The sequence below is a fragment of the Staurois parvus genome, unplaced genomic scaffold (assembly GCF_062004578.1).
Source record: "Staurois parvus isolate SC_StPar_1 unplaced genomic scaffold, SC_StPar_1.0 ptg000170l, whole genome shotgun sequence".
Lineage (NCBI taxonomy): Eukaryota > Metazoa > Chordata > Amphibia > Anura > Ranidae > Staurois > Staurois parvus.
Window position 1 is genome coordinate 6156601 of NW_028317966.1, and position 22545 is coordinate 6179145.

At 44.2% G+C, this 22545-nt stretch overlaps 1 long non-coding RNA gene across 1 annotated transcript; it reads left to right on the top strand.

Annotated features, from left to right (window-relative positions):
• The first annotated feature begins 4641 nt into the window (after positions 1-4641).
• Positions 4642-9621, top strand: LOC149462725 (uncharacterized). The gene is made up of 3 exons (XR_016312610.1): positions 4642-4792; positions 6718-6753; positions 9371-9621. It is a non-coding gene; the product is annotated as an uncharacterized LOC149462725 (long non-coding RNA).
• The last annotated feature ends 12924 nt before the right edge of the window (positions 9622-22545 follow it).

Here is a 22545-nt window from a genome sequence, read left to right on the forward strand (position 1 = left end):
CCACAGCCCGTTTCACCGGCCGCCCTGTGTTCCCGGCCCGTCATCATCAGTGTGGTCACCTGGCTGTGACAGCTTGCAGCTTCACAGCTGGATGTCCACTGCACATGCACAAGTAGCGCTGCGGTTTGTGAATGGTGCTGCAGTCTTCTAGGACCTTTCATGTGTCTCAGAAGACTATGGGGAGGAAGGGGGGAGAACAAATTCCACTTCTGATCGCCTAGGCCCATGGTGGTGAGCCTGTGGCACACATGCCGCAGAGGGCACGCAGAGCCCTCGCTGCTGAAACACGAGCCAAGTGACATCACTACTGCCCAGCAGCTGAGCATCGACTTCCGCATATGCATGGTCGCGGCACCAGCCGATGACGTCAGAAGCCACGACTACCTCCCTAGCCACTCGTCGGAGCTTTCAGCGTGCGGTCATCCAGCAGTGGATCTGTCACAGCAGCTAGATGCTACAAGCAAGAATGCCGATTTGCTGCACTGGGTGTGATTTTTTTAACATATTTAACTGAGACTGATGTTCTTTTAATGTTGTGCTGTCCCCCTGGCATTTAAATCTGCAGCATTAGGAACATTGCCCTCTGTGCCCATGGTCAGTCTAACATTGCCCCTCTGTGCCGGTGATCAGTGGAACATTGCCCCTCTGTGCCCATGATCAGTGTAACATTGCCCCTCTGTGCTGGTGGTCAGTGGAACATTGCCCCTCTCTGCCGGTGATCAGTGGAACATTGCCCTTCTGTGCTGGTGGTCAGTGGAACATTGCCCTCTGTGCTGGTGGTCAGTGGAACATTGCCCCTCTGTGCTGGTGGTCAGTGGAACATTGCCCCTCTGTGCTGGTGGTCAGTGGAACATTGCCCCTCTGTGCCCATGATCAGTGTAACATTGCCCCTCTGTGCTGGTGGTCAGTGGAACATTGCCCCTCTCTGCTGGTGGTCAGTGGAACATTGCCCTTCTGTGCTGGTGGTCAGTGGAACAATTCCCCTTTGTGCCCATGGCCAGTGTAACATTGCCCCTCTTTCCCGGTGATCAGTGGAACAATGCCGCTCTGTTCCCATGGTCAGTGTAACATTGCCCCTCTCTGCTGGTGGTCAGTGGAACATTGCCCCTCTGTGCCCATGGTCAGTGTAACATTGCCCCTATGTGCCGGTGATCAGTGTAACATTGCCCCTCTGTGCCCATGGTCAGTGTAACATTGCCGCTCTGTGCTCATGGTAAGTGTAACATTGCCCCTCTGTGCCCATGGTCAGTGGAACATTGCCCTTCTGTGCTGGTGGTCAGTGGAATATTGCCCATCTGTGCTGGTGGTCAGTGGAACATTGCCCCTCTGTGCTAGTGGTCAGTGGAATATTGTCCTTCTGTGCCCATGGTCAGTGGAACGATGCCCCTCTGTGCTTGTGGTCAGTGGAACATTGCCCCTCTGTGCTGGTGGTCAGTGGAACATTGCCCATCTGTGCTGATGGTCTGTGGAACATTGCCCCTCTGTGCTGATGGTCACTGGAACATTGCCCCTCTGTGCTGATGGTCAGTGGAACATTGCCCCTCTGTGCTGGTGGTCACTGGAACATTGCCCCTCTGTGCCTATGGTCAGTGGAACATTGCCCCTCTGTGCTAGTGGTCAGTAAAACATTGCCCCTCTGTGATGGTGGTCAGTGGAACATTGCCCCTCTGTGATGGTGGTCAGTTGGTAGTTCTGGAAATGAAATCCTAAAGTGTGGAATTCTCTGCCAAATAATTTTAAGTCAATGAAAGCACTTGGGATTGTTTTTCTTACTTTGTTCCATCATATGCTTGTGAGCAGCTGTTATCAGCAAAAAGGTTCAACATCACTGGTCTAGGCGGTCGCACCTGAAGTGGGTACCTGTCATTTTCAGGTAGCCACTCCTAACCCCCCCCCCCACTCCCCAAACGTGCAAATCCGAGGGACCAGTCCTTAAAGCGGAACTTCCCCATTTGGGTGGAGCTCCGCATTAATGTACAAACATATAAAAACAATGTGCAAATATTTAAAGTGTACTCCACAAATATGCTTAGCACACACAAAATGTGCAACAAACATTTCCCGAAGTGTCACCAAAACAATCTTCTTTGTTTCCCCCAACTTTCAAACCATAAATTAAAATAATCCAGTGCTCAAAATCCAATGTTTAAAGTGTTACTAAACCCACAACAGTAAAATCAGTCTGTATATGCAGTAAAGCATGCTTGTTATACTCACTGTGAAACCTAATCCTCTGCATTGTGTAAAAATGCTGTTTGATCCTAACTTCTCTGCCCCTCCTCTTGTTCAAATGTCCATGCTGATAAGACAGACTGAACCCGTAGCCCTTCTGCACATGTCAGTTTTGTGTGTATTGCTAGAGAGGTTTGTTCTGTTGGGAGAGTGCATGTGATCAGCACAGGGCCAATCAGCACATCCAGACAGAGGTCGGGGTTCTGCATCCTCCTAGAGCAGAAAGAAAACTCCTCCTACAAGCTTTAACCAGTGCTCTGCTGGACACTGATAGAAGTCACAAGACTGCTCTAACTGCTGATGAGAAAAGGCATTTAGCAGTTTATATTTACTAAAATAATTGCATTTCCATGTTCTGTGTACTGTGGGAGACCAGATATAGTGAATGCAGGGTCCTGGGTTTAGTAACACTTTAATGGTTAATTCTCTTTAGTCTTATCCCGTTCATAACTGTGCTGTGGGGTTTTCTTTGTATCCTGAACAATTCTTCTGGCAGTTGTGCATCCACACGAGAGCTAATAAACTCATTGACTATTTATACACAGACACTAATTGAAATTTGAAAAGCCACAGATGTGGGACATTAACCTTTAATTACTATTTTAACCTGTGTGTGTCTGTACAAAGGCCAAACATTCCAGGGTAGGTAAACTTTTGATCATGGCCATTTGGGTGATTTCTGTTATCATGACAATTTAAAACGGAGCCAAATAACTATGTGATAATAAATGTCTTCATATGAACAGTATCCTTAAAGTGGAGTTTCAGCCGTTTTTGTGTTTATTAAAACTCAGTCACTTTTAATATTATTATTATTATTATAGAGTATTTATATAGCGCCAAAAGGTTTGCTCAGTGCTGTACATTAGAATGGGGGACAAGACATGAGACAATACAGTAGCAAAACAATACACAATACACGAGGGTTAGAGGGCCCTGCCCTTTCGAGCTTACAGTCTAGGAGGGAGGGGATGGTGGTACAGGAGGAGATGGCTGTGGGGGATGGAATGGAGTGAGGAGTGGAGGGGATCGGTTAGGTGAGGGTGGGGTAGGCTTCCCTGAAGAGATGGGTTTTCAGGGTGCGCCTAAAGGTGAGGAGGGTAGGGGACAATCTGATGGATTGGGAAAGTGAGTTCCAGAGGATGGGGGAAGCTCTGGAGAAGTCCTGCAGTCAGGCGTGGGAGGTGGAGACCAGGGAGCTAGAGAGTAGGAGGTCTTGCAAGAAGCAAAGATTACGGGTAGGGTGGTATTTGGGTATCAGGTCGGTGAGGTACCCTGGGGCAGCGCCATAAATGGCCATGAATGACACACACTCACCTGTCCCAGGGTCCAGCGATGTTCTCACCCGCGCTATCCCTTCTTTGCCTCTTCTCTCTCCAGTGCCGGCATCACTATGGTACCAGTCTGTGACAGCTTCTGGCTTCACAGCTGGGTGCCCACTGCACATGTGCGAGTCCCGCTGCACATTCTAATTGGTCCGACAGTCTTCTGGGACCTGTGAAGGAGACTGCGGGAGGAAGGAGGGGGCATAATTTCTGGCTCACTTCACTGCAGTGAACTGAGCTAGAAGTGGGAGCGGGTACCTGTCAAAAACAGGTATCCGCTCCCCCCCAAAAGGTGTCAAATATGGCAATGGAGAGGGGGTGGAGGCAAACAAGCTGAGCTTCCACTTTTCAATAAAAGACAATTTGTTGTATGATCAGTCATATTTTTAATATCGATGCCAATATTTCACAATTTCTGGCAGGATTTTGAGCACAACTGTAAGTGTGAGAGTAGTCCCCACAACTCTCTCTCTCTCTCTCTCTCTCTCTCGCTCTCTTTTGTGGTGTTATATATTCAAAATACCATTTGGTGCTCACATGAAATACGCACACAGTTCAGCTCTGACAATGTTTTTTTTATAGTGGAATAGTAAAGAACACATAAGGTGATTGTAAAGTATTAACATTGAAGCTTGTATGATTTGGGGTCAATGCCGACCACTAAATAGTGAATGTGAATAGGGTGAGCAAAGGAATCAGGGTGCCTAATGGTTTAATTGTGTACGTCTGAATAAAGACAGCCCCATATACAGCCAAGTTTACTAATTCAAAATATGCGCCCATGTGTATATCTTAATACAATTTCCCTTGGATGCTTCAAATGACTGTAACATCCACTTCCTACTTGCAGTCCTTCAATATTTAGTCATAATTAAAAACAAAATCTCAGAGAGCAGAGGAATACATAGCAAAGTGCTGAGCAAGGATCACCAATTAATGAATAATAAATATTTGGATGGTATGTGCTGATAAGCCTTCTTAATATGTTGTGACCAGCCAGGGGAAGAATTTGCCCTCATTTCATTTCCTCCTTCGTTATATATAAAAAGGCCCAATTGAAAGCCATTCAAACATCAAATTCTCTTCAAGCTTCTCAATTTTCCAAGAAGGCAAAGCAAACCTAAAAGCAGATATGTCTGGAGCCAAAAAATGCAGCAGCCAGAAGATCAAATGCCAAGATCCATGCAAGAACCCTTGCCAGAAAAACGTAGTCTGCAAAGATCCATGCCAAAACCGTAAGTGATTTATACATGCAATATCATTTTTATAAACAAATTCATGTATTACTTAGGCTTTATATTCTACATTCTATTGTACAATTAATAATATCTTGCCATTTTCTATTAGGTGTGGATATATACAGTACTTATGTCAGTTATCACTTATCAGTTACTTCAGTTTTAGCTGAATATTACTATTGGAGTGACTTTGTCATTAAATTCCAACTGCCAATGAAAGTGCCCCCTACATTGACGATTGTAAATAATTACCTCTGCTGCCTATGATGGCACTATAATGAACAGAAATCGCAGCTTGAAGATTTAACAGAACCACATTTTTGGAGTAGATTCCTGGTCCCTCGTTGCACCACCAACCCCTAGGTCACTATCATGTCCTGCAGTGATGTATGGGTCAATAAAAGAAACCACTGAGCCCAGCAAGGTATTGGGGGGGGGGGAGGTAGTGATTTCTCTACAGGAGAGTTTGATGGCATGGGCAATACAAGAGGAAGTATTCATAATCTTCTTTTCAGGGGATACTTTATTTGGCATTTTGATTGTTAATGACAGACTGCGCTCTTTAATTATCGTACAAAATATTTTTTCCAGTACTTATCGTACTCTACACTATAATAGCTTCTACAAATTATCAGAGGATAAATCAGATTGTAGAGATATGGAAAGAAATATACATGTTATATAGAACTAAATTCTAATTTCTGACTGGAGTTTACCATAAACATGTGAAATTGTGGCCAGATATTCTGACTTCACTTCCCACTTGCTTTTGTATCTTTACAACACAGGGTTAGATACACAACACAGAATCATGTCATTGTGGTATTAGTACCATTCAGAAACCCAGAAAGAAGCTAGGTGAAAATACAATAAAGCCTAAGTGTAGTCACCCCAAAAAAGATCAGCACAAGGGACTACAGGTAATCAGTGTGAAGCAGGGGCGGACTGACAACTCATGGGGCCCCCAGGCAATAGGAGATCATGGGGCCCCTGTGTCCTCACCCACACTCAAACCACCCCAAAAAAGCCTATGAAAGGTACCAGGGGCATCTCATGGGGCCCCCTACTGACCCCGGGCCCTCAGGCAGTGCCCGAGTACCTGAATGGTCAGTCCGCCCCTGGTGTGAAGTGTTTCTTGTGCTGCTGGCTGTTGTTTTATTTGAAATCCTCTATGGTCTGATACCCTTCTACCCCTGCAGCTATAATCTTCCATTACCACACGGTTTAATACAAGCTGAGGGACCTGTCATATGCACCAGTCAAGATGCATTTTTTATATATTACAAAATATATGAAAAATATTTTTAAAAATACATTTTCAAATATACTGTATGTCTTTAAAAATAGATTTAATCTATATTTTTGGAATGCATTTACAAATACATGTAAAAACATATGTTAAAATGACTTTTTTATATGCTAAAAAAAAATCTGAAGAATATATTTAAAACAAATATATTTTTAAAAATATTTTTCATATATTTTGTAATATTTAAAAAACACATTTCATTTTATATATATATATATATATATATATATATATATTATATATATATATATATATATATATATATATAATACGGCCAAAATTTCAGTATTTCAAATATATGTCAATATATTTGGGAAGAATATTTTAAATATATATTTAAAATATATTTTTCTTCCATGTGGGATTTGCTGAAGCTTGTTGGCTGATTAATGTTTTGCCTGTGAAGACGTCATCAGAGTGTGGCTTTTTCATTTGTGGAGGAGTGATGGACTCCATACCAGCCTCTGAGGGTAGCACTTGTGGGTTGGAGTGGTGCATTTTTCTTTGACTCTACCAACTGAACTCTACCACAATTGCAATTTTTGATTGATAGCATTGCTGTTAATTGCTGTCTGGATTTTTTCTTTAATGTATGTTTGTTTGTTTTTTTCAGCATGTAAACCTCAGGGTCAACGTGTTCGCCAACAAGGTAAAGAAGAGAAAGACATGATTGCCATAAATATCAATGAATGATATATAATACTTGTGTGGCATAGTGTGCACCACATGCCATATATTTATTCCCCTCTATTTTCATAGCTGCCATTATATTTGGGCAATTCCCTTTAATAAAAATGTGAGGAGGGTCTAAAGTGAGAGGCAGCAGTTCTGCAAGCCATCCTGATCTATCTGGCGGCTTTGCCTCACAGGTACAGACCACTGCTATCCCTATGGCTGGTCTACAGATCTCTACAGTGTTGACGGTTTTAAAAAAAAATGTATTTGCTGTCAACAGCACCACTTGCAGTCTCTGCCTACAGAGTATCAGCCATTTTTAAACTCAATTATTTAGGTACCACACACATGAGGAAACACATGACTCTGCACCACAGAGCTCAGTGAGAGCAGCACTTTAATAGGATGTGCTAGCAACCAAAGGCTCTCAGTACTCCTCTTATTTATTCCTTACATCATGCATGCTGCGAGGTAGAGGCATCAGGAGGCAGAAGAGAAATACTTGAAGGAGGAGGGTTGGTGTTCTGAAATTGAGGAGAAGGAAATGGGGCAGGCTTCAAGGAGGACATTTCCCCGCTCCTTAACCCTGGGAGTTGTCTGTAGGTGAAGTGAAATTGTCGAGGACAGTGTTGTCTCTAGTGACGACTCAGGGTTCTTTGTTGCAGGCAATCTGTGGGAAACTGGTCCTTTTATGCTCAAACACCTTTACGAGGACACTAAGTTCAGGTCATCAAAGAGGGGGACCCCTGATACCAATGCTTCAGACTAAACATTTGTCATCCAGACCCCTCCAAACAAATGATGATACCTGCCATCACAATAGCTCCTGCCACCTCTCCTGGTCTGTTCCAGTACTCTGGCACGTTATAGGTGCCACATATCGTGTTTTCTACTGGACCTTAGTTGACCAATGTTTAATGTTTGCTGCAAGGAAAATTCTGGGAGCATCTCAAAGTTTGCATCCTATTCCAGTACCCAGGCACTGAAAATGTGCCTCACAATGTTTTTCACAGATGGATCTCAACTGCAAAACTTCTAATATTCCCGGGTCTCTCAGAAACAGATGTCTAAAAACTTGACAGGAGTTATAACCCTCCCTTATTCTCTATCCAAAATGAAAAAAAGTTTTGCTTTCATTCTACTTTAAGTGGAAACTAGCCCTTTTAGAAATGCAACATACTACTACTGTTTTTAGAAATACAAATATCACTTACCAAAGACAATCTAATGTACCAACATATTTTATAAAGGACATGCTCTACATAATTGATACACAATGGAATTTGAAAACAGGTAAAAATATGGGGGTGATTTCCCCAACTTTTGTGAATCATAAGTCTGATATATTCTAATACAATCAGTGGGAAAAGTTAGAAATCAGATAAATATTTGACTCATCTAATAACTTCTGTATCGGAAACTAATAGCCCCATAGTCTTTGCTGAAATCAGTTAATCTACAGCATGTGTTGTATAACTGGTTCCTCACCAAAATCCACAGTTACAGTATCACTGTTATGGTTTGGTTATAGTCGAACCAGAAAAACAAAGGTAAGGCACACTGCACTATGAATGGTCTGTGTAATACCAGTCTCACTTTATGTGGCTTCGGTCATAGCAAATGAATTTATCTTAATTAAGCCACTCAGGACCAAGCATTGAGATAAATAAACTGTTCTTAAACATGGCATGTATCAAAGTCAAAAATTGTAAATACCCTTCAATTATCTCTGTACATTAAACCACTCTACCCTCTACACCTGAAAAGGTTTTGGACAAATGAAATAATATTTTTTTCATATCTTTAATAAATTCATTTGCATCTAAAATTTAGTTTTAGTTACCATTTCCAATATTATGAATTGGCTGCTGACTTGAGTGAAAAATCCAATGGGGATTAAAGCTAGCCATACACAGATTTAATTTCAGCCAATTCCCACTGAAAAGGATGCAAATTCAGCTGTGGGTGGCCCTTTTGGCCTCTTCAAGCTTGACAAAATAAACATGGAAGGTAACTGAAGGGAACATTGATAGGGGAAAATTGTTGGCTGAACATTGACTGCATTCTTTCAGATGCAGTCACTGTTCAGGTATTCAGGTATTCAAGCACCTGCTTGATTACAATAGAGTGTAGTGCAGATTCCTTCATCTACACTAAACAGTGTGGATGGAGAAATCTAATCATTTTCTCTCATTCAGCCAAGGGTTGAACAAGAGAAATCTAACTGCGTATAACTAGCTTATGTGGGAGTTGAGTAAATATATGCATTTGTTGCTGCACGGTGGAAATTGCCAGAGGTGTAAAAACACATTACGGACTGCCCATTGATATTTGTTTCAAGAAAATTTTCTATCCCAACAAACGAATCAAAAGACGTTTGGCTAAACACCTATTCTGCAAACTGAATAATGAATACACACATAGAAAAAGATACCATGGCTAAATTTAAGGCATTTTGGAAATGTCATTTGCTATCAAATGTTTAATATGACTGTTAGCTTTAAAAATAAATATCACCTGTAGTCAATAGTGAAAATATATTTTACACTAAGCAATAGTTTATTACTAATTAAATATTTCTTTCTTGGCAGATCCATGCAATCCATGCAACCCTTGTGTTGTCCCTGTCTCCTGCTGTCCTGCTCCCTGTGATCCTTGCCAAGGCCAAGGAAGTTTCTGCTGCGATAAATGAAGACTTCGCGCTTGGGCCCAAAGCTTGAGATACTAATTTACTTATCTGCAAAATCACCACACATCCTATTTTAGATCTGTTAAATCCTGCATCTTGTTACTGCTGGTTGATTAACCCTCCTCAATTAAACTTTACATTTCTTGTACTAAATATATTTCTTTGTCTTATTATACAAACTGCAACGGGGTGCATGGTATTGAAAAATAGCACATTTTCACATTTACCAGAGCAGTTCTGATGTTCAATACACTGCTGTAATAAATTGTATATTGTTAATAATGTTGTTTTCTTCATGGGATCCTGTGGATTTTAAATATACAGAATGTTTACCATATGTCCATGTGAGCTATGTGTCTAACAGGAAAATTACCAAATTACATATTGTTTTGATTACTTCAAAATTATGACCAGGCACAAAACATCCAAAAGCTAACAAACCTAAACCTAGCCCTTACCCTTTCTAACCCACGAGACAGGTGTGGGGTGGGAGACTCCTGAAAACCTTCCCCATATGACAGTGAAAGGCTTTTCACAACAATGAATGAAATGTTTTTTCCCAAACAAGGATAGCGCATCTGGTGGGCCTATGTTTGGGAGCAGAACTGCGCACCAATTTAGAATGGAAACGGGAAAATCAGAGATACTTACACCTGGTACCAAGTTTTTGCTACAGTATATATATAAAGTGGATTTGTTTTCATTTCATAAATATTTTCAAACTATAAGACGTGTCTCTCATACTAAAATGTTTGAAGACTACTGATGGAGCGGTACTTTTAGAATGTATTATTCTAGATGTCACATTTTTCGAGATCACATCCGTTGCACATTCTCTGAGAACATCAAATGTGTAGAATGTACACATTTTGTACCCAGCAATTTTTAAACATACAGTAGAGTAATTTTAAAAAATATAAATAAACAGCGCAAAATTAGACTTCTAAATCCACTCATAAGAAATATTATTATATAAAGTGTAAAAATTAATAGTGCATATCCTTAATTATATTGTTATCAGACACCAAAAAGTCCACGTGTGATCAGAAAATTCCAAATAAACTTCTACCTTTCACCCGTGCAGAAACCAACATCAAATGCACTCACCAGAACTTGGTGAGTGAAAAGCCTTTAAGGACTTTTACAGGGATCCTAAACCCTCTTTCGCATTCACTCTATAGGGATCTTCAACATCCACGTGGGCTCCACTGTTTAATCAGGAAAAAAAATCTCACATAGTGTAATATTGCCACATAATATTAGAAATTTCAAAGTATAGATTAAGGCCACTCACATATCATCGACTTGTAAAAGGCACATTTATTTATATATAGTAGACTCCAGGTAAGACATGAACATTTCCACAGCCTTTCTTATTCCAGGGATCTCACATCAGCCATAGAACAGAGCAGAGACTCCAGACAGACCAAACAAGGCTCCCAAAGCTGGCCACTGGAACGCACCGCTCAGCGTGCGCTCCACTCACCGGAAGTGACGTCAGACGTACGGGGTATGGACCGGAAATGCGTCAACGCGTTTTGCCCCTCCCATCGGGCGTTCTCAAGACTTTTTGGTGTCTGATAACAATATAATTAAGGATATGCACTATTAATTTTTATACTTTATATAATAATATTTCTTATGAGTGGATTTAGAAGTCTAATTTTGTGCTGTTTATTTATATTTCTATGGTTTGTGTTTTCACAATGTGCACAGCAGCAGTTTAGATTTAGATTGAGATTGTGCAGTTTTTGGCGCAGGACTAAGTTTTATTATATTAGAGCAATTTTAAAGCCTACCTCCATGCAATTTTTGTGCCCACTTTTTCTACTCACTTGACAGCCCATTCACACTATAGCAGAGAGCTGCATGTTTCTGCAGAAGAAAAACACAGCTCTCTGCAAGGACACACAGAAAAAAATGCATTTCTATGTGCCCCGTTCACACTTCCCTGCAGCTGTCACCTACAGTTCAGAGTGGTGCGGAAATCTGCAACAATGCTGCAGTTTTCTGTAATGCTCCACAGGTGAACTGTGCCAAAACACACAGAAAACACTTGCAGCAGGGGGAATCTGACAGTCAGGGGTGATCGGTGTGTTGGTGGGGCAGTTAGAAGAACTGATCCCCCTGTACAGCTCTCCATGATGCTTCTGAAAGCTGCTTCTGCTCATGTCTCCTGTTCAACTGTAGTGCAGATGAGGCTAAAGAAAACGGGTCTGGGAAATGTGTCCTCAGTCTTTTGTCTTTCTCAAAAGTGAGACTTCAGGGGTCTAAGCATATCTCAACAAAGACCGCCCAACAGGGCTGTTAAAAATAAATTTATTTTTTTTTTTTTGGTTATGACATTGTTATAAATTTCCTCTTTGTGGCTCTTGCTGCTCTGCTCTGCTGCATCAGTGAGATGTTTACAACAACAGTCTCTCCCCTGCATCTCCCGCTAATTGCTTTCTTCCAGCTGTCATTCTCTCCTGCCACCCACAATGTTAAGAAGCATCCTCCAGGTTAAAAAGCCAACTTTTCCCCTCATTGGGCAAACATGACAAAGAGGGTGTTGCCCCTGAATTTTGCAGTTGCCCGTGCACATCCCGGCATTGCTCGTGCTCCAAGCTTAGCAGTATGGCCACAAGATACCACCGTTAGTTCTCCTCCTGGATGATTTGGCTCTGTGCTTACCAGATCACTGAATCAGCATGCTCGTAATCCGTCCATGGTGTCTATAACGTCCTCTCATCTCTTGGAGCTACTTGTCCCGTATTGTGATGTACTGTAAGTGTGGATATTTATATTAAAGGTAGTTATCTTTACTAATCCTGCTCTCTGGTTACATTTTTCCAACTCCATGCCAAGGTCTGGTGAGTACAGTTTGGAGAGTGGGGGAAAGTGCTGAAGATGTCATGGGGGAAAGGATGGGATTGTACTGGGAGGAGGGAGGAATATGTGCTTGGGAAGCATTCTGTACTTTACTAGTTTTTGGCCTCTAAATTCTGCATGTTATGCATTCTTGACATTCTTGACCCAGAGCAAAATAGACTTAAGTATAATTAAACTATTCACCCTTAAACTACTCCCCCTGTTAGCACAATTTTGCCAAACCCAAATTTGGAGTAGTGTTCTTCACGTCCTGCTGTTATCGCCCCATGGTTTGACCCTGCCCTACCTTCATTAAAATTGGCAATTGGCAATGATCAGTGGTGTGTCACTGGATTTCACTTTAAAAATATGGTCACTTTAGTATAGGATGTATACAACCAAACGCGCACAAGAAGTACACATGTCCTGTAAAGGTCCTAGTGTTGGAACCATTAACTAGTTGCACCACTGACCAAAACAAATGCTGTCATGTAATACAGAACATCTAATATTTAAAACTTACAACAACATAGACTATCCCAGCACATCAACAGAAAATCATGAAAAAGGTTAATACTTTGGTATAGGAAGGATAACACCAGAAGTACATTGGTATCACACATGTCCTGAAAAGCACTTCTAGTGTAACATTTTGGTCATTAGACCAAAATGAGTGTCAGTACAAACCATTACATAAATGTCTCTAGTATTAGAACATAAATAACCATGTACAAGGTTAATATTGTAGTATAGGATAACCAGGGGCAGACTGACAACTCATGGGGCCCCCGGGCAATAGTGGATCATGGGGCCCCTGTGTCCTTGCCCAAACTCAAAACTGCCTATGAAAAAGGTACCAGGGGCATCTCATGGGGCCCCCTACTGACCCTGGACCCTCGGGCAGTGCCCGAGTTTCCAAATGGTCAGTCCGCCCCTTTTCCAAAGTTATTATTGTATATGCAGAGGGCATGCAGAGCCCTCGCTGCTGAAACATGAGCCAAGTGACATCACTATTGCCCAGCAGCTGAGCACCGACTTCCGCATATGCATGGTCGCGGCACCAGCCGATGACGTCGCGAGGAACATTGCCCCTCTGTGCCCCTGGTCAGTGTAACATTGCCCCTCTGTGCTGGTGGTCAGTGGAACATTGCCCCTCTGTGCCCATGATCAGTGTAACATTGCCCCTCTGTGCTGGTGATTAGTGGAACATTTCCCCTCTGTGCTGGTGGTCAGTGGAAAATTGCTCCTCTGTGCCCATGGTCAGTGTAACATTGCCCCTCTGTGCCGGTGATCAGTGGAACATTGCCCCTCTGTGTCGGTGATCAGTGGAACATTGCCCCATCTGTGCCAGTGATCAGTGGAACATTGCCCCTCTGTGCCCATGGTCAGTGGAACATTGCCCCTCTGTGCTGGTGGTCAGTGGAACATTGCCCCTCTGTGCCGGTGATCAGTGGAACATTGCCCCTCTGTGCTGGTGGTCAGTGGAACATTGCCTCTCTGTGCTGGTGGTCAGTGGAACATTGCTCCTCTGTGCTGGTGGTCAGTGGAACATTGCTCGTCTGTGCTGGTGGTCAGTGGAACATTGCCCCTCTGTGCTGGTGGTCAGTAGAACATTGCCCCTCTGTGCTGGTGGTCAGTGGAACATTTCCCCTCTGTGCTGGTGGTCAGTGGAACATTGTCCGTCTGTGCTGGTGGTCAGTGGAACATTGCCCCTCTGTGCTGGTGGTCAATGGAACATTGCCCCTCTGTGCTGGTGGTCAGTGGAACATTTCCCCTCTGTGCTGGTGGTCAGTGGAACATTGCCCGTCTGTGCAGGTGGTCAGTGGAACATTGCTCCTCTGTGCTGGTGGTCAGTGGAACATTGCCCCTCTGTGCTGGTGATCAGTGGAACATTGCCCCTCTGTGCCGGTGGTCAGTGGAACATTGCCCCTCTGTGCCGGTGATCAGAGGAGCATTGCCCCTCTGTGCTGGTGGTCAGTGGAACATTTCCCCTCTGTGCTGGTGGTCAGTGGAACATTTCCCCTCTGTGCTGGTGGTCAGTGGAACATTGCCCCTCTGTGCTGGTGGTCAGTGGAACATTGCCCCATCTTTGCTGATGGTCAGTGGAACATTGCCTGTCTGTGCTGGTGGTCAGTGGAACATTGCCCCTCTTTGCTGGTGGTCAGTGGAACATTGCCCCTCTGTGCTGGTAGTCAGTGGAACATTTCCCCTCTGTGCTGGTGGTCAGTGGAAGATTGCCCGTCTGTGCTGGTGGTCAGTGGAACATTGCCCCTCTGTGCTGGTGGTCAGTGGAACGTTGCCCCTCTGTGCTGGTGATCAGTGGAACATTTCCCCTCTGTGCTGGTGGAACATTTCCCCTCTTTGCTGATGGTCAGTGGAACATTGCCCGTCTGTGCTGGTGGTCAGTGGAACATTGCCCCTCTGTGCTGGTGGTCAGTGGAACATTGCCACTCTGTGCCGGTGATCAGTGGAACATTGCCCGTCTGTGCTGGTGGTCAGTGGAACATTGCCCCTCTGTGCTGGTGGTCAGTGGAACATTGCCCCATCTGTGCTGGTGATCAGTGGAACATTGCCCCTCTGTGCCGGTGATCAGTGGAACATTGCCCCATCTGTGCCAGTGATCAGTGGAACATTGCCCCTCTGTGCCCATGGTCAGTGGAACATTGCCCCTCTGTGCTGGTGGTCAGTGGAACATTGCCCCTCTGTGCTGGTGATCAGTGGAACATTGCCCCTCTGTGCTGGTGGTCAGTGGAACATTGCCTCTCTGTGCTGGTGGTCAGTGGAACATTGCTCCTCTGTGCTGGTGATCAGTGGAACATTGCCCGTCTGTGCTGGTGGTCAGAGGAACATTGCCTCTCTGTGCTGGTGGTCAGTGGAACATTGCCCCTCTGTACTGGTGGTCAGTGGAACATTTCCCCTCTGTGTTGGTGGTCAGTGGAACATTTCCCCTCTGTGCTGGTGGTCAGTGGAACATTGCCCATCTGTGCTGGTGGTCAGTGGAACATTGCCCCTCTGTGCTGGTGGTCAGTGGAACATTGCCACTCTGTGCCGGTGATCAGTGGAACATTGCCCGTCTGTGCTGGTGGTCAGTGGAACATTGCCCCTCTGTGCTGGTGGTCAGTGGAACATTGCCCCTCTGTGCTGGTGGTCAGTGGAACATTGCCACTCTGTGCCGGTGATCAGTGGAACATTGCCCGTCTGTGCTGGTGGTCAGTGGAACATTGCCCCTCTGTGCTGGTGGTCAGTGGAACATTGCCCCATCTGTGCTGGTGATCAGTGGAACATTGCCCCTCTGTGCCGGTGATCAGTGGAACATTGCCCCATCTGTGCCAGTGATCAGTGGAACATTGCCCCTCTGTGCCCATGGTCAGTGGAACATTGCCCCTCTGTGCTGGTGGTCAGTGGAACATTGCCCCTCTGTGCCGGTGATCAGTGGAACATTGCCCCTCTGTGCTGGTGGTCAGTGGAACATTGCCTCTCTGTGCTGGTGGTCAGTGGAACATTGCTCCTCTGTGCTGGTGATCAGTGGAACATTGCCCGTCTGTGCTGGTGGTCAGTGGAACATTGCCTCTCTGTGCTGGTGGTCAGTGGAACATTGCCCCTCTGTACTGGTGGTCAGTGGAACATTTCCCCTCTGTGCTGGTGGTCAGTGGAACATTTCCCCTCTGTGCTGGTGGTCAGTGGAACATTGCCCATCTGTGCTGGTGGTCAGTGGAACATTGCCCCTCTAGCATATATGTTGAAGCATATAGAAGAAACTACTCAAGGTATAATTGATGACTGAATCAACTTTATGCCATGGATATTGTAGATTACTGAATATTGTTTTGTTTATTTTATACTGTCTTGTTGATACTGCATTACACCATTAACCACTTGCCCTCTGGAGTATTTACCCCCATTCCTGACCAAGCCATTTTTTGCATTAGGGTGCTGCGTTACTTTAACTGACAATTGCGCGGTCATGCAATGCTGCACCCAAATGAAGTTTACGTCCCACAAATTGAGCTTTCTATTGGTGGTATTTGATCGCCTGTGCATTTCTTATTTTTTGCGCAATAAAAAAAAAGTTACCCAATTTTGAGAAAAACACAATATTTTTGACTTTTTGCTATTAAACATGTCCAGTAAAAAATTTTTAAAAATCACATTTCGTCATAAATTTATGCCAAAATATATTCTGCTACATGTCTTTGCTAGAAAAAAATCCCAATACGTGTAAATTAATTAGTTTAAGTGAAAGTAATAGCATTTACAAATGGTGGTATAGATACTGAAATTTCTTTTTTTTTAACTAGTAATTGCGGCTATCAGCGACTTATAGCGGGACTGCAGCGGGCATTCTGACTCCGGGGGGGAACTGACTTGGTGTCACTGACATCCCCAGTAACACCACTACAGTGATCAGTGCTAAAAAAAAGCTCTGACTTTGTACTGTACTATGGCACTGGGCAGGAAGGGGTTAACATGAGGGGCGATTAAAGGATTACTTGTGTGCTGGGAGTGTTTTACTACGGGGCAGTGTGTTGGTGCTTCACTGTAAGGACACTGCTCTGGATGGCTGTGCACAGCCATCCAGAGCAGTGTGCCCGAGCCAACAGGGAGGAGGACTGTTAGTAAACAAAGCAGTCCTCTTTCCAGTTGGAGATGCTCGGTAAACACTGGGCGCCAGCAGGGAATCACAGGCCAGGACCCGGTGAGTGACAGCCGCGTTTGCAAATAGCGGCGTGGGTAGGGCGCGCATGTGGCATGTGCGCGCCCCCTACTTGGAAATACAAAGTCACGTATATATACGTGATTTTGTGCACCCTGTCACCCTGTAGCAGTATTTCTGCTATAGGGCAGTCGGGGCATTGTTAAAAAAGCATGTGATGAAAAAATGATGGTATACATTGCCAATTTAGACATGTATTACATAAAGGGATTTGTTTTACTCTTATGGAATTAGCCTAGGGTAAGGTTGGTTTGAAAGAATTCCCTTAGCTATTTCACTAGGTTAATATAGGCTTCATAAAACTTTTATGGGATGAAAATAGGTATATTTGTCCTGCTAGTCTAACTATTACTACTTAAAAGAGAAATTGACTTTTGGGGTGAGATTATGAGAGATTATGTTTTCAAAATTACAGTGTGAGGGAGAAAACCTTGTTCGTAATGTTTTTGATAAGACACTGAAAGAGTTCTCTTGTTTTTTTTTCTCTAAGAACCTGATATTACAGCAAAGGAGCCTGTATGCAGTTTTTGTTGAAATTTTAAAAATAGAAAGTTTCTAGAACTGCAACAGGCCCCGCCCAACATGTTTCCCCACCTATCAGCATCATCAGGGGTGTGGAGCATTCTCCAGCGTATATTGATCTCTTTTCTGTTGAGATCAATCGATTCCCTAAGAGGCTGAATATCTGTGGTGGAGGAATCACTGAGAAACACCTGTGTGCTGAGTAGCTTTCTCACTGAATCTAATTGGATACATTTGGACTGAATGTATTTGTTTGTGGCACTTTTAATTTAATTTTATCCACTCAATAAGGCACTTCATTGTGTTTTGTTGCCTACGTAAAACAAGTTAGTTATTGCAGATCATGTTTATTGTTGGTTTTTATGTATATTATCTTGGAGGAGCACACCATATATAAAACATTTTGTATAAGGTGTAATATGCACACTCTTTTGGTTGCTGCACTTTAATTTGCCCACTAAGTGCAAAATGCACTGTATTATAATATATATAGTGGTACTAATGTTGTAAATTGGCTTCCAGGTTAATTTCAGTCCCCCCCCCCCCCACAAACCCTACTGAGATGTTGGATGTGGAAGGAGGCCCTTGTCCATCAACATTGGGACTCAGTGGCTTGCAGGTTTTGACAGGCATGTGGCCTGGTCTGGTTCAGGAAGGGGGAAGATTACTCACTGCCTCCCTTTTCCTGGCCACACATTCTGCATGCCTGAGTAAAGGCCTGATTTCAATTCTTGAGGGAACCCAACACCTGCTGAATGATATTAAAAACTTTTCTTTTACACTGACACATGTCCCTTGACAGTCTTGTAAGCAGGAAAACCCTGTAAATAGTATTAAAGCAGAACTAAACTCTCTCAATCAACATCAACATGGCTCTGTACAATTTGAACAACTTTAGCCCCATATGTAACTTACCCTTCCTTGCCAAGATCCTCAGGGGGGTATGATATCTCATTTATATAACCACCGGACTTTAACCACTTCATGACCAGGCCATTTTATGCTTTTTAGCACTGTGCTATCTTATCTGGCAATTGCGCAGTCATGCAATGCTGTACCCAAATGAAATGTATGTCAGTTTTTACACACAAACAGAGCTTTCCTTTGGTGATATTTCATCACCACTGGGTGTGTTTTTTTCTCACTATGTAAATGAAAAAAGACTGAAAATTTTGAAGAAAAAAAAACCTATAATTTTTACTTTCTGCTATAAAACATATCCTATAAATAAATATCTTTCTGAAAGATTCTGATTCCTGCTCACTAACTATTCTTATTCTACTACAATAGATCTTAGTTCTGCCTTTGATACTGTAGACCACAATTGTTTAGTTTCTTGCCTTGAAACCATATTTGGAATCTCAGAATTGCTTCCAAAATGGATTAAATTATATCTTACTGATCGCTGTCATTTTGATTCTCTAGGTGGATTCCATTTTGAAGTTGGTCCAGTCAAGTATGGTAGTCCTCAGGGCTCAGTCATGGGTCCCTTATATTTTAGCATTTACGTGTTTCCACTTGGCCAACTGCTTAGATCACATGGGCTCAATTATCACTTCTATGCTGATGACACTTAGATACATCCACACTGAACTGGATTCCTATTTGGAAGCCTCTCTCCTATATGACTGTATTTGTGAGATAAAAACTTGGATGGCCCACAATTTCCTTCAATTAAACTGTGACAAGGTTGCAGTCAATGCTTATTGGCACTCCCATCAATTATGTACAGCCAGTCTGATAGCCTACCTGTAGATGGCACTTGACTATTGCACCAGAGATAGGCTCATCCACTTCCCCATTACCACCATTACCGTTCTGCACCAACCCCCTTCCCCTTAACCAATTATACTAACAAAAGACATAACACCAATTTTGGAGTAAATGGCCAACATGGCCTTTTATTAACAACTCAAGTTACAATACACCAACCATTCCTTATAACAGAAACCCACATAATTGTTGTTGGTCTTCGAAGGCACCCCAAAACGATCCGAAATGCACCTGCGGACAACCATATACACTAGGCCTCCAGCCGCAACCAACCAGCTCGGAGACAACCATACCGTCCGCAGTGCAGCACCACCACCTTCCAGTTAAACCTTGGTTAACTGGGAATGTCCCCGGGCATCCCATACCACGGATGGGTCCCACACCATTGTTGTTTACCTTCCAAATAAGAACCGCCTCCAAAGACCAACAACCGCCACCAACCATACCTTATAACAGAAACCCACAGAATTGTGGTTGGTCTTCGAAGGCACCCCAAAACGATCCGAAATGCACCTGCGGACAACCATATACACTAGGCCTCCAGCCGCAACCAACCAGCTCAGAGACAACCATACCGTCCGCAGTGCAGCACCACCACCTTCCAGTTAAACCTTGGTTAACTGGGAATGTCCCCGGGCATCCCATACCACGGATGGGTCCCACACCATTGTTGTTTACCTTCCAAATAAGAACCGCCTCCAAAGACCAACAACCGCCCATGAACCAACATAATCCCCCCCTCTACCTGGAGGGACCCAAAACTCACCCAAACAGGGAGGGCGGGAGGGAAGCTCACACTCTTGCCGTCCAGCTAACTGACTCCCCCTCACAGAACCTCCCATCCTAAGGTGCAGCAAAACCCCACCTACACCAACCTCTACCAATCAGCTACCCCCCACTAACAATAACAAAATCCTCCTGGAGCTACCTTAACCCTTTCTGCTCTTCCTTCCCCCACTCTGGGCCTAGTCATGTATGCCCTGCGCTATTTCTTCTTTCTTTCGCTACGGGCATTTCTTGACTATTGCACCAGAGATAGGCTCATCCACTTCCCCATTACCACCATTACCGTTCTGCACCAACCCCCTTCCCCTTAACCAATTATACTAACAAAAGACATAACACCAATTTTGGAGTAAATGGCCAACATGGCCTTTTATTAACAACTCAAGTTACAATACACCAACCATTCCTTATAACAGAAACCCACATAATTGTTGTTGGTCTTCGAAGGCACCCCAAAACGATCCGAAATGCACCTGCGGACAACCATATACACTAGGCCTCCAGCCGCAACCAACCAGCTCGGAGACAACCATACCGTCCGCAGTGCAGCACCACCACCTTCCAGTTAAACCTTGGTTAACTGGGAATGTCCCTGGGCATCCCATACCACGGATGGGTCCCACACCATTGTTGTTTACCTTCCAAATAAGAACCGCCTCCAAAGACCAACAACCGCCACAGCACGCTGGGTAAGCCCTTACCCATGCGTGCCACGCCACAAACGAACAGCCCGCTGCATGCCATCCTGCAAATCCAGGGACCATAAATCCGTCCCAACCGCATTCAAATGTACCCCATCGCACCTGAGATACCGCCAAGTATCCACCTCCAACTTCAAGCGCCAGACCACCAACCCCCCATGGTGACTAAAGAAACGCCCCACCTCTCTGTTAACCTTAATCCGAGCCTTGTTGAGCCTCTCTACCGACCGCGCCCAACGCCAAGAGGCACGGGCGACAATGTCGGACCACACCACCACCATCCCCGGATAAGCCCGCCGCAACTGAAGAAAGTCCAGCTTGACATCTCGCACCAGCTCCCGCTCAGCGTGCCTGAAAAAACACCCATGCCCCACTGGACGATGGGACAAAAATTCCCAAACCGCCCGCACTGGGCACACCAGCGAAGCCGGAAGAACGAAAAAACGCACCCGACCACCACGTCCCAATTGGTCCGTCTTAGACCGACGTACCAGCACCTCCACCCATTCACCGAAGCACCTGACTTTATCCACCAATAACCCCCCAAGAACCGATTTGGACGGGCTAACGAGCTCCCCAATACGGAACGCCCCAAAAAAGGCTACCGCAAAAGCCGCCCGAAATAAGCACACCTCAAAGTCTGAAGAACACACAGACCACCAATGCACAAACAAAGACCCCAACAACTCAAAAGACACCGGACGATGAGAATCCTTACATCGATGAGCGCTCCGGTAACCCCGGAGAGCCTGCCGAACCCAAAAAATCTTCAGTGAAATCCTGACACCCTTGCAACTTAACCCCTTGACGCCGACGTAACACAAATATGCGGCCTCACGGACCTGGGCTTTTTTCCGTGGGGCCGCATATTTGCGTACCTGTCTTTGTGTTGGGAGCGCGCCGCTCAGCGCGCTCCCAGCACCGAGACCGCGGTGTCACTGAGAGCACCGGGTCCCGTTCTAACGATCGGGACCCGGGACTCCCGGTCCCGAGTCACATGATCGCTGTGATAGCCTCTGATTGGCTATCACAGTGATCAGTCACTGTGCAGCCCGGCCCCCTTGTTTTTTTTTTCTCTCTCTCTCTATGCATGGAGAAGAGAGATACATTGTATCTCTCGAACTCCTGTCAGAGAGAAGAAAAAAAAAAGTTTGTAAAAAAAAAAAAAAAAGATAAATAAATAAATATTAAAAATATAAAAGAAAAAATAAAAAAAAATACCTAGATCAAGGTTTGATCTAGTTCAGTGCCAGGGTTAGTGTTTAGGTCAGGGTCAAGGTCAAAGGTCAGGGTCAAAGGTCAAGGTCAGGATTAGTGTTAATGTCAGTGTCAGTTAGTGTTAATGTCAGTGTCAGTTAGTGTTAGTGTGTTTTAGGTAGTTCAGTGCCAGGGTTAGTGTTTAGGTCAGGGTCAAGGTCAAAGGTGTGCTTGATCTAGTTCAGTGTGTCAGTGTCAGTTAGTGTTAGTGTGCTTGATCTAGTTCAGTGCCAGGGTTAGTGTTTAGGTCAGGGTCAAGGTCAAAGGTCAGGGTCAAAGGTCAAGGTCAGGATTTAAAAAAATTTGGTATCAGTGTCAATTAGTGTTAATGTCAGTGTCAGTTAGTGTTAATGTCAGTGTCAGTTAGTGTTAGTGTGTTTTAGGTAGTTCAGTGCCAGGGTTAGTGTTTAGGTCAGGGTCAAGGTCAAAGGTGTGCTTGATCTAGTTCAGTGTGTCAGTGTCAGTTAGTGTTAG